General features: G+C 47.3%; 1 protein-coding gene and 1 long non-coding RNA gene across 20 annotated transcripts in view; both read right to left on the reverse strand.

Moving 5' to 3' along the window:
* EBF3 (EBF transcription factor 3) overlaps positions 1 to 12,500 on the reverse strand; it is a 130,619-nt gene that overhangs the window by 90,400 nt on the left and 27,719 nt on the right. The window lies entirely within an intron of this gene.
* The window catches only part of LOC146767096 (uncharacterized), a 45,560-nt gene that overhangs the window by 19,886 nt on the left and 13,174 nt on the right, over positions 1 to 12,500 (reverse strand). The window contains exon 1 of the long non-coding RNA XR_014956202.1: positions 1 to 12,500. This exon is cut by the window's left edge and continues 5,987 nt beyond it; it is cut by the window's right edge and continues 13,174 nt beyond it. This is a non-coding gene — a long non-coding RNA (uncharacterized LOC146767096).

Here is a 12,500-nt window from a genome sequence, read left to right on the forward strand (position 1 = left end):
TGGATATGAAATTTCCCATCACTCAGGAGCGTTCTGCGAATGAAAATCGCAGTGATGAAAAGTTTCAAACCCAAACCACTCAAACATCTCCACGGGGCCGGGTTTAAGGGATGAGGAGATCCAGCAGATGGGTGGGGAACAGGTGGAAATGCTGGCACCTAATCCCAGGCAGGATTTCTGGGACAGATAAATGCCTCTCGTAGCTCGGTGGAGAAGCCGATAATGGTTTGATGACAGCCATGAGACACAATTTGCAACTTTAGCTTCTCCAGCTCCCTTTCCACGAGAGGGGTGGGATCCCTGCCACCCCTGCCCTGATTCCCCACTCCCAGGTGGGCACTGCTGGGCTGCACCAGCAGATTTTGGTGGGCTTTTCACACCAGGCTGCAAAATCATCACTCAAACCCAGTGCTTTTATTAAATAGAATTAAAACTTGGCCTGTCTTTAAGGAGGGGTTTTTAGAAAGTTGCTTTATTCTAGCTTGTTTACGCTCTGAAGCGAGTTCCCTGCTCGCTATTTCTAGGAAATGTGGTTTCCTTTCACAAAAACAGATGGGAAATGCATGGAATATGTGCACTACCTGTGGACATTTTTCATTTTGCATAGTGTTACCACCATTCACCAACAACACAGGAATCGTTGGTGCTGGAAGAGGGTTCTTCACCACAGTGGACAAAACAAACGGATTAATTTTGTCCTCAGTGCAACATTTTGAATTTATTCCACATTCCTGCAAATTATCAGAGTCTCCCAGCCATCAGCTCCGCAGACCCCACCAGGCTGTGCTTTCAGGACATGCTTTAGTCTCATCCTCTGCTGTAAAGGACATCAGAACATCTCCACCTCTGAGTTACAGGGGGTTTTTCTTCTTAAAAAATGAAAATAAAAATCAAAAGCTGAAACCACAATGTAGAATTTCAATTAATTAACCATGCCTTCAGACATGAGAGGTGACAATTGCTGTAGAACAGTTCTGCAGAGAATCCCAGGATGGTTTAGGTGGGAAGGGACCCTAAATCCCACCCAGTGCCACCATGGCAGGGACCCCTCCCACTGTCCCAGCTGCTCCAGCCCCAGTGTCCAATGCCAGGGATCCAGGGACAGCCACAGCTGCTCTGGGCACCCTGTGCCAGGGAACAATTCCTGCCCAAAATCCCATCTAAATCTCCCCACTGTCAGCTTAAAGCCATTCCCTGTGTCCTGTCCCTCCATCCCTTGTCCCCAGTCCCTCTCCAGCTCTCCTGGAGCCCCTCCAGGCCCTGGCACAGCTCTGAGCTCTCCCTGGAGCTGCTCCTGCCCAGGTGAACCCCCCCAGCTCTCCCAGCCTTTTTCCATAATCTGCTTATTTAAGTTTCAAAATAAGAACTGAGTTTCTTATATAAAAGTTCCTATCCCACGGGCTGCAACAAAGAGTAGTCGGAATATTTACTACAGGTTGAGTTAATGTATTAATACAAAAATAACAATAAAAAATGCAAAAATAAGTATATCAGAAATCACGATATTAATAATTCCAGTGGATCTACTCTTTTTCCAGGGGCAGAAGGATCCAAGACAGAGCACACAAACCCCTGCTACACAAATCACTTCTTCCCAGGCTGCTGTGTGCCTGCACTTTGATGCAGCAATGAAAGAGGAGCAGATTCCCTTCTCACAAAGCTGTTCTGGAAAGAGCTGTGCTGGCTTCAGGGGGAAAATCCCTGCTGGGGATGGATGCTGAGGGCTCTCCGTGTTAAGGGGCGCTCTGAATTACCCAAGGCTTTCTCTGGGCTTGTTCCATTCTGTCAGAAGGGTTTACCTTCCCAGAGAGTCAGCTGTGGAAAATGCAGCCGGGAAATTCCTCCAGAAAGGGCGAGCAAGTGACAAAATCAAGGGAAGCATCTGCCACAAAGCAGATCTGGAGAGGAGCAGGGATGTTCCCTCTCCTGGCACTCCAGGAGCTCTGCAGCACGGGAGGAACAGCCAAGTGTTAAGGTTCTTTCCTTTTTACAGAGGGCAATTTTATGTTGCTAGAAATAAAGATTTCATTTTTGTCCTCAAGGACTTTTTCCCTGGAAAGCTTTAACAATAAGGAAAGAGAAGGTTCTATTCTTAGCTTATTTTGGCAACTAATCCAATTAGCAACAGTAGCTGATTGGAGAGCCAACCAACTGAAGTGAACTCGCCCATAAATCTTATCTTTTAATAACTTCAGCAACTTCCTTGCATGTATTTTTTTCTCTGTCTATTGCAGAATTCATGGTTTCCTGGTTAGCTGCCAGCACTGGAGACCCTCTGCAGCCTTCTTTGGTTGTCCCCTCGGGCTGCTGGCATGGTGTGACATTGGTGGCACCTGCTTGAGGGGGAGAAGAGATGGCCCAGGACCTTTTGGGTGGGAACCACTCCAATTCACCATTTCTTGCCCTCTTTCTGTGCAGTTTTTGGTCTTTTCATTCATCAGAACTTTGCTGCCTCTCCCCTCTGCTCCTCCTCATCTCCTCTCTGCTTTTTTTTGTGTTGTCCTTATCCCAAATCCAGGCTCAACGTCTCTCCATCTTTTCCAACTTTGTGAAAAGAACTATTTGGCAGCACTGATCCCTCCTTAAAGGATGTCTGGCACCCCTTGTGTCGCCTTTCCTGCTCTTGCTGAGCACCCAGAGTGAAGAACGAGGTGTCAGAGCACCTTCAGTGTCCCCTAAACGAGGCAGGAACTCATTAATTAGCTGGGAGGGTTTCCCTGGAGTGCAGCAGAGGAATGTGCTCCCACTGGGCTCCCCACTCCTGTTTCAGACAGGATATGAGGTTCCCCAGCCTTATCACTCCCCTGCCATGAACAAAGAAATACCTGGCAAAATTTAGGGATCTTTCCTTTATTAGGAGCCCGCAGCTAACTTTGATAATTCCCTGCAGTGCATTTCAATGTTTCCAAGCTGTGGGTATCCCCTGGGCACAGGAAAATCATTTCTAGGGGTTTCTTAAGGATGCAGAAAGTTGCACGAAGTGCCTTATTTTACACACTCTTGTGTATTTTTGTGATGATGGAGCTAAGCTTTTCTTTACCAGCCCATTCCTCATAGAAACTGATTTATTACAGATTTTTGTAATCACCCCTCTCAAAACTTGTTGATAATGCCAAAACTTGTGGAAAGGATAAGTCAGGAGTTGGAAAGAAGAAGGCTACAGGAATGAGCATCTCTGCATTCCACCTTCCCTGCCCCTCAGCCAGCCCCTCTGCCAGCTCTGCTCCCACCAGCATTGCAGAGGGGATGATTCATTTGATAATTAATGCAGGGCTCATTTGCCAGGGCCTGGCTTTACCCCACACTAGGACTTGTGCATTTTGCTACAACTGAAGTCAACGATAGCTGGGGTTTGGACAGAGAAAAGCTCATTTATGTCCATAATGTGTGTTCACTGCACATAATCACGTTGTGCATAATGCCCACATGTCCTGCACAGCCTCTGGAATTTCAGAGCCTCGAGTTCTCCTGGGCAGCAGCTGCACAGAGACTCCCCTGCTTCATTCCCCCTTCCTCAGAGGTTCCATCCCCTTTCTGAAGCTGGGATATTTCTGTGGCAGGGCCACTGCTGCAGCCCCACTGCTGAGGAGCTGTCAGATGGCTCAGGGAGAAATTTGGGTGGATTTTTCTGAGGCAAGGCTTGAATACGACTCAATGACTAAAGCATGAGGACCACACACTGAACAATGAGGGGAAAATCCAGAACAGAGCTGAGTGAGGTGGGGATTGTGGGGCAGGGAAAATCCTGTTCCTGATTATGGAACACAACCCAATATCCTCCCGGATCTGCACAGGGAGCCCAGGCAAAGCTTTATTGCAGCACCTTTCATTTGAGATGCTTGTCTTTGCAACCTTAAGGGCTTTTTCTGCCTGTAATTGTTTGTATGCTAAAGAGGAGCAGCCAGAGAAACTAGGCCCATTAGTAAATGAGGAAAGGAAAAAGATTAATGACAATTCAGAAATAACTAGAACTGATTTGACACTGGGGATCTGCCCCAGTTCCAGCCTTCAGGGCCAGTCACCAGCACAAATCCAGAAAGCAAAGCAGGAGCTGCCACTGGTGTGAGCTCTTTAGAAATCAAATTATTTATTGTTCCATTTCTATGTACGTTTTTTTTCAGCCAAATTTTGTGGTTTGGGTTTGAAGTAGGGTTTATCAGTGCTCATTAGTGCCTGAAATTCTCTCTGGGGTCACAGCGGCCCTTAAAAATCAGGAAGTTTTACTTTCTGTAGGAGTTAGTAAGAAATGTAGGTATAAAGAGCTATTAAAAGGTAATGTATAGTGCATGGCCAGCATGGACATGAATGCCATATGCATTATTTAGTAAATTGGACGTGCAACCAATGGCTGGTTTAGAAATAATGAAGTGTGGTGATGGTAGAAAAATTAGCAAAAGGTGAAAAAGTTGATTCTTGCTGATGGATGCAAACAGCAAAGCAGGTGTTGGGTTGGCTCAGTGACAAATGAGGGGGGTCTGCAAGAAATATCTGAAGGAAGCCAAAGCAGCAGAGGCTTCATGGTGAGGTGAGTGTGTGTTACAGCAGAGGGAGAGGAGAGAAAATGAGGGGAGAATGCAGAAAAAAATACAGAAAAATCACAGATTCACGGAATCACTGAGGTTGGGAAAGGCCTTTAAGATCAACAAGTCCAAATATAAACCTGACATTGCCAAGGCCACAGCTAACCCAGGTGCTACACAGCTTTGCAATCCCTGCAATGCCCTGGGTGGGACTGGCCAGGCTGGGAGCAGCCCCAGAGGAGAGGAGCTCCTAAAAGCCCTGAAACCCCTCAAAAATGTGCCCAGGGGGGCACAGGGCTGTGGCTGGGTGTGTGCCAGGGCTGCTGTGTGCCAGGGCTGGTGTGTGCCAGGGCTGGGGGGCCAGAGGCAGCAGCTGGAGCTGTGGAAGGTGTCCCAGCATGGTCTGCAAGGTCCCTTCCAGCCCCAGCACTCCAGGGCTCCAGGACTGTGTGCCAAGGTTGCTGTAAATGCTGGGATCCTTTTGCAGGGTTATGGGACTGCAGCTGTGCCCATCACAGTGATGGATTTTTGGGAAAACCAGAAGGGTCGGTAAGGATAAGGCTTTTATGGTCTGAGCTCTGAAAGACCTCCCAGTGAAGACAGACCCTGACCAAAAATGAGGAGAATATATATATATATTTCCACAAAAATATAACTAAATGGAGGGCTAATGAGCAGCACCAGCAGCTCCCAGAGGTGGAAGAGGAGGAGCAAAGAAGACAGGAGAGAGCAGGCAGAAAGCACAGCAGGGCTCCAGGTGCTCTGGATTTTTTAGGAACAAGGCTGTCCACAGAAGCTGTGGCAGCCCCTGGATCCCTGGCAGTGCCCAGGGCCAGGCTGGACACTGGGGCTGGAGCAGCTGGGACAGTGGGAGGTGTCCCTGCCATGGCAGGGGGGCACTGAGTGAAGTTTTAGGTCCCTTCCCACCAAACCATTCTGGGATGCTGAGATCCCTTCCAGAGGCAGCTCTGCCAGACCTCCCCTTCCTGCAGGTCCACGCAGCACCAACCCTCCCAGTTTCTGTTTTCCCAGTGCCAGAGGCATCCCCAACCTCTGCTTGATTCCTTCTCACCCCGTGGGGACAATGAGGAGCCACTGCTGCTCCTTGGCTGCTTTCCCCTGCTCTGCAAGGTGCTGGAAGCTGCTGGCAGGAGAGGGGAGGCAAGGCAGAGCCTCTGCAGGGGTAAACATGGAGAGCAAACTGCAAAGGCTCTGAGGACATTGGTGCTCCACACCAGGGACAGGGCTCAGCCTCGGCGCCTCCTGTGCTCAGAGCAGGAGGGGAGCTGAGGCTCCTGCTGCCTTTTGGGCAGGAAGGATGAAGAGGGGAGGATGCTGCAGGCCTGACACCCAGGGTGAGGATTCCTCCCTTTGCTGGAAGCAAGAGAAATGAAATAAAGCTGGCATTAAGGGAGAAGGATTTGTCTGTGGCTTAATATGAGGCACTCGAAGGCAGCTGTGGCATGGTGACACCGGTGACAGAGCCCAGGGGTGGCACCAGGGCCTCACCCCAAACTTGGGGAGCTGATGTTGGCTTTTGCTGACACTCAGTTCACTTGAGAGCAGTCCTTCAGAAAAAGAAGAGTCCTCCCAAAGAGAGCCCAAAGAGGTGGGTCTGAAGGGAAAAGGGGCAGGGGACAGTGGCAGAGCTGGGACTCACTGGCAGGCTGGGAGAGAGGCTCTGTTGGTGAAAAACACTCCCAGAAAGGAGAAAAGGGACCAAACCCAGGCAGAACTGGGTGAACAGAGAGGAAGGAAAGGACAAGAGTCAGCACAGCCCAGGAGATAAAATTCTAAGGAAAGGAAACAATCCTTAGGAGAAGCCTGTGACTGACCAGGTGAGAATGAAAAAAGAACGAGGTGATAGAGTCAAAAAACTGCTGCAGTGTTAACAGTGAGCAAAGATAACAAAATCCAGAGTTGAGGAAGTGAATGGATGGAAAAATACTGAATCAGAGGAATTCTGGGCACAGGAACTGGAGAATGAGGGAGTTTGGGCAGAGCCAAGGTCAGAGGCGGTCACACATGGAGCAGGGGCTGGCAGGTGCTTTGTAAGAGCTTTTTTAAAAGTGCATTAAAAATAAGAAATGAGGAGGAGAAAAGAGAGAACACAGTTGGACAAAATGAAGGGAAGAAACAGCAGGAAGCAGGAAAAACCAATGTAAGGAATAAATAAACAGAGAACCCTGGGCTCCAGCCCTGCTGAGGGAAGAGCCTGGGCAGAATTAGGGAGCACTATTTTCCTGTCCAAAACTCCTGCACTCATCATGCCATTAGAAATGTAATTTCTTAGGCTGGACATAGCTCTGTAATGCAGCACAATATGATTTGAGGGCTGGATTGAATATGGAGATTTCTAATTGCAGCACAGTTAGACTGGGAATTGCAGGCAGCAGGATATTTCCACCCGTGTCTTCCTTCAGGAAGCCCCACACAGGGCTTTCTCTGCCCTTTTTGGGGTTTCCAGAGGCTCCCACCCCGTTGCCTTTGGCACTGAGCCCCAGCAGGGTCCTCTCCTGCCCACCCCAGCAGGGTGGGGACGCAGGAGCTGCTGCAGACCCCACAGTGCCACTTAAGGAGCCATCAATCAAACTCTTTTTAAGAATAAAAAAGGGCTTTCACAGCACTTATTTTTCACTTGTCACACGCCATTAAAGAGCTGAGGGCTCCTACACCACGTGGTAACAAAATCATCATAAAAAATGTGAACTTGTAGAAAGAGAAATAATCCTAAATATACAAAGGTAACCCTAAATGACTAAAGATAAAATAACCCTCACTATGCTATAACTCTAGATAATTGTGATTCACTCGACAAAGTTGTGGGGCAAATCCCAGGGTTTGAATGTTATACTGTTCCCCTTGTTTAAGTCGATTTATTTCTTTATTTTATATACAAAACTTAGAAAAATAAAACCCCTCCTCCTGGGAAGGCCGCCCTAAATGTCCCTGATTTCCATGCATGCCATCCTGGTGACTTCACTCACTCCCTGCAGCTCAGATGGAAGAGGTGTCACTAAAAGCAGAGCTTTTGGGGGGTTTTAGTACAACTTCTCCAGGCCCAACCCCAAAACCCTCCCGGTCTGGAGAGCAATTAGAAAGATCTCCCACCTTGCAGCCCTCGCCTCCAGCCGAGCCCACACCCCAGCACACTTAGCCTGCCCTTTTTTTTTCCAATTTCAGCATGTTCAGTGTACCAATAATGCTCTGATGCATTTCACTCTTGACTGCATACAGTGAGATTGCTAATCAGGATTACTTGATTCAGTCAACACTGATTTCAATAAAAAGACAAAAAAAAATTATCATAAATATAGAGAAAGTGCTGGCGGCGGTGACAGGTGATTAAAATCTCATTCACTTGGAATCAGCCTGATTCATGGTAGTGAATAGAGGAAGTCTTCATATCAGCAGCAGATGATTATTATCTCACTCACTCCAAGTCACTTCTGATTGCACATGCACACACAAACTGGCACAAAGTAGATTCATGAACAACAAATCATCATGCAGGGGTCTGACCTCCTTAAAATGAGGCTTTGTATAATAATTCTTCAGAAACAAGCAGATATAGGGAGGATAATGCTAATTTACGGAGTAGGCATAACAAGCAAGCTCGCATTAAACACCCAGTATGGAGAGGAAGCAAGGAGATGCCAATAAATTCTCAGTATTGAGCTGAGATCCCGAAGATTAATTGATTTAAAGCGCTGTTTTCATCTGTTTGAACACAATTCCAAACATGAAAATGAAGTATTCAAAGTACTGCTTCAAACAAACAGTGAAAGGTTCAAACAGCAGGCATCCCCAATGTTTTGATTTGAGAAGTAAAACTTCCCTGAAATATGATTTGCTTTCAGTTGTGAGCATGTCCCTGGCTATAGTTGGAGAGCACAGATAAATTCAGGGCGTTAGTGAATTCTTATCTCTTGAGGTTTAGGTTGGATATCAGGAAAAGTTCTTCCCCCAGAGGGTTGAACCTATTCCTCAAGGAACAGCACCAACATAGGGCAGAGATAATTCATTAATTGGAGACCAAATATGATGGGGCTCTTTTCTTCAAACACACAAACTGTGAGTGTTCTCACACCAAGGAACTCCAGCCATGCAGCAGGAAGTGACAGCTCCAAAATATGTCCAATTTCCCAAGTAAAACAATGCATTCTCCTGCCACCATTAACTGAGAACACTTTTAGGTAAGTATATATTATCTGCTTATGCTTAAACCCCTTAAAATCTCAAAAAAAAAAAAAAAAAGTGAATCAATTACAGTTTCTTAGTGCACCCTCCCCTGGCTCTCTAGAACACCAAGTGTCCCCTCAGACCTACACCACAACAGCAAGTCCTGGGCAGAAAAAGCTTATGCAGAAGTGTCACCCTGATTCTTAAGATTTTCTAAAGCCTTCTGAATTTACATTCTGTTAGAAAACTTCCCCACACCTTTTCTATAAACAACATATTTTGCATTCTTTTTTTGGGGGTGGAGGAAGTTGATGTACTGGTGGTTTGTCCAATGTCTTTGGAGAGGTGGCCCATTCACTCTCCAATCCACAGTCACCTTTGGAAAATTATAAAACTTAGAGTCAAAAAAATAAACCTTCCTCTTTTTTACCTTGCCACTGTAGTGGCTCGTGTTGTGCTTTCTCGTGTCCTACAGCAGCACAGAAGGAAGTTAAGCAATTTCAGGTTTCCCTGCTGGTTGGAGGGAGGTTTTTGGGTTGACAGCACAATCAGAGGCAGGAGCAGTGGCAGTGGCAGAGTGCAAGGCAGCAGCCTGGCTGATGCTGCTGGCAGGGATGAGGAGCAGCAGTGCAGGGTGAGGGGAGCATCCCCCGGACCCCAGCGGGCACAAAGCAAGGCAAGGTGTTCTTGGCAAGGTGTTCTTTGTGAGGTGTTCTTTGCAAGGTGTTCTTTGCAAGGTGTTATTGGCAAGGTGTTCTTTGCAATGTGTTCTTTGTAGGTGTTCTTTGCAATGTCTTCTTGTCAAGGTGTTCTTTGCAGGTGTTCTTTGCAAGGTGTTATTCATCATGGCCATGGCTCCCAAAATCAACCTGCTGAAGGCTGCAGGAAGGGAGAGCTTTGGGGTGGGCACCAGTAAAAGCCCCTTGCAGCCACCTGGGCAGTGTCAGGCTGGCAGAGGGGAGCTGGCCAGGGAAGGAAGTGGCCCAGTAGTGGCAGCACTGGGGGGAGATAATGCTCAATTCCCTGCAGTGGCTGCATCTGATAACCCAATTATCCCCAGTCTATTTTTTCAAAGTCTCTTTGAACCTGTGACCCACTACAAACAAAATGTATTTGTGTTGTTCTTAGCTGCTAAACTCTGAAACAACAAAGGGCTTGGGGAAGAGTTGCCAACCTGTGTATTCCTTCCAGGCTTCCCAACAATTACATTTCCATCAATCCAGTGCATTATTTTTAAACGGGGGTGTTTTTTGATCTGGAAGAAGTTGAATGGCAAAAGTGATTTAAATACATTGCTCAGGATTAAACCCCCTCTGACTAAGCAGAAATAAATGAAGCCAGGAAACACTCTGCTAAAGCATTTAACATAAGTTAAAAGTGACACTTGTTATGCAGCAAATGTCAGTCCAGCTGCTCTTGTTATTTATTAAACAGCATTTTTATTTTGGCCAACACATCAACTTGGCTAACTACTTCCGGGTACAATTTATTCCAGTTTTTTATATATATATAAACACCATTTTCTTCTGGAGGGGACAGTTCCAGCCAGGAAAGAAGTTAGGAAGAGCAGCACTGCTCCAAGGTTGCTCTTACAGACACCAGGATTTGCTCTTACATTTATTCATCTATTTTTCTATCTCCTCCTTTGTCTTTTTGAGCAGGAACTGGGCTCTCTACACTCGTGTGCCACGCTGTCAGCTGGAGGAATCCACCACAGAGTGGAACACATCGAGTTTATACCTGCAGGCAATTAAGGCTGGGGCTGTTTGGGAGCTCAGATGATGTCATGCCCAGCCAGAAGCATCTTTCCACAAGCAGAACCCAAGAGAGCCAAGTAATCTGAAAATTATACCACAGGAATCATAGGTAATCAGGAGGGTTGTTTATCACAACAGGCCGAATTAAGGGAGAGCTCTTTTTGCTGGCTGGGATCTCTCCTGAAACCACAGAAAAACCCAATAAAAACCCCAAGGTTGAACCAATGGTGCAACGTGGTTCGACAGGCAAAGAGCTGTGGCAGAGAGACCACAATGAGGAGTTGCAATGGTTTGTAAATCAAAATTATTCTGGAACTTAAATTACACCTAAAGGAGGTATGGGGATCCTGGTGGGGCACAGACACCCCTAGGTGTAAATGAGTTTGAAAAACGCCTGAGGGGCTGCACTTCACGACCCAGGCACACATGGAATGACCCACACAGACATGTAGCACACAGAATAAAACTTCCTATCACCTTCAGAAGCTGGATCAATTGTTAATTCCACCATATGTTCAAGCATATTCTGCACATTAGTGTCTTCGGAAAAGCTCGCGGAATAGGAGGGAATGTGTGAAAACACATCCATGCTGTGCCAGTAAGTAGTTATTTTATGTTTGTAATTTTAGTTTTACTGACTTTGGGCCTCATCCAGTACGAGGAGTCACAGCTCTCCTTCCTTAGAGCCCTGGGAGGGGTTTGGGGGGTTATGGGGCTGTTTGGTGTGGAGGGAATCCAACATTCCCTGTGGGATGCGGTGTCCCAGGGGATGGAGGGTGACCACGAGCCTGTGGGGGTGGGAGGGCTGGTGGGACACACAGCACCCTGGGGCTCTCATGGCTGTCCTAAACACACAGCTCCTCTCAGAGCAGGATTTTGGACATGGCCTGAGCGAGCCTGACCAACAATATCAGAGGAGACCCCAAGGGTTGTGTTCATGGCAAATAAAACTCCATTACTACTGTGGATGCACACATGGCAGCACCAGGGTTGGAACGGGATGGGTTTTAAGGTCTGTTCCAAACTAAAGCTCTGATTCTCTGACAACCAGATGCAGGACTGATGGTGGACATGCACAGGTAGGAACCCACACCGTGGTGCCCACAAGTCCCACCAGCTGGGGACAGTCAGCCTGGCCACCTTGGCAGGGCAGAGCAGCCCAGCACTGCCCACCAGGGCATCCCCTGGAGTCTCTTCCAACACCCACAGCACAGATACAGCTCCCTTCTCCCAAAAAGTGCTCTCCCTTCTCTCCAGGAGAGGCTGAAGACTGGATGAGATTTAAGGTCCCTTCCAACACAAATTATTCAATGATTCTATAACCAACACTTGGAAGTGACTGAGGAGAAGATGGAATTCCACAGTGACGCAGGAGCCATGGGCTCCCCCTGACCACGAGAAGGTAAAGTGCTGGAAAAGCTGCAGGAGGCTCTCCAAAAATGGTACATGAGGTAATTAATTTTACTTTTCCTGTGGTTTGGGTGCCAGGGAGCTGATCTGCACAGGAAGGACAGCAGGGAAACCCACGGAAGCACAACTGGCTGAATCATCCTTTAGAGCTCCAGAAGCAGGAGTGGTGGAAATCACACTTAGATCATTTCCCAGAGAGCAGAAAACTTGCACACACAAAAGCAAAATACAGGTAGTGAGATAAAAAGTGATTAAATGTGAGATGCCTTTAATACCTTAACCCTTTCTGAGCCCAGGTCAAGCACAGTGGTCAATGTGGCCACATTTCTGCATCCTCAGCCTTCAAAAATGAGTAAGATCAGTGGGAACACCACTGTCTTCACTGTCCTCACAGCTGAATTCCTTTTTCCTGTCGTAGAAATCTGGTCTGGCAAGCTGGGCTGCCATAAGTGAATATGACTCTTATGCATAAAAAATGACATCACGCTCATCTCAGATTGTCACTGACTGTCACACAAAGCACCTCGGAGCTCCAAGGAAAGCTCCCACCCAAGGAGCCAAGGCACGGAAAGCTCCAATCTCCCAGAGCCACAGGGACCCAATCCTGCAGTCACTGCTGCAACCATGGCTT

This window comes from Lonchura striata, chromosome 6, assembly GCF_050655825.1.
Source record: "Lonchura striata isolate lonStrDom1 chromosome 6, ASM5065582v1, whole genome shotgun sequence".
NCBI lineage: Eukaryota > Metazoa > Chordata > Aves > Passeriformes > Estrildidae > Lonchura > Lonchura striata.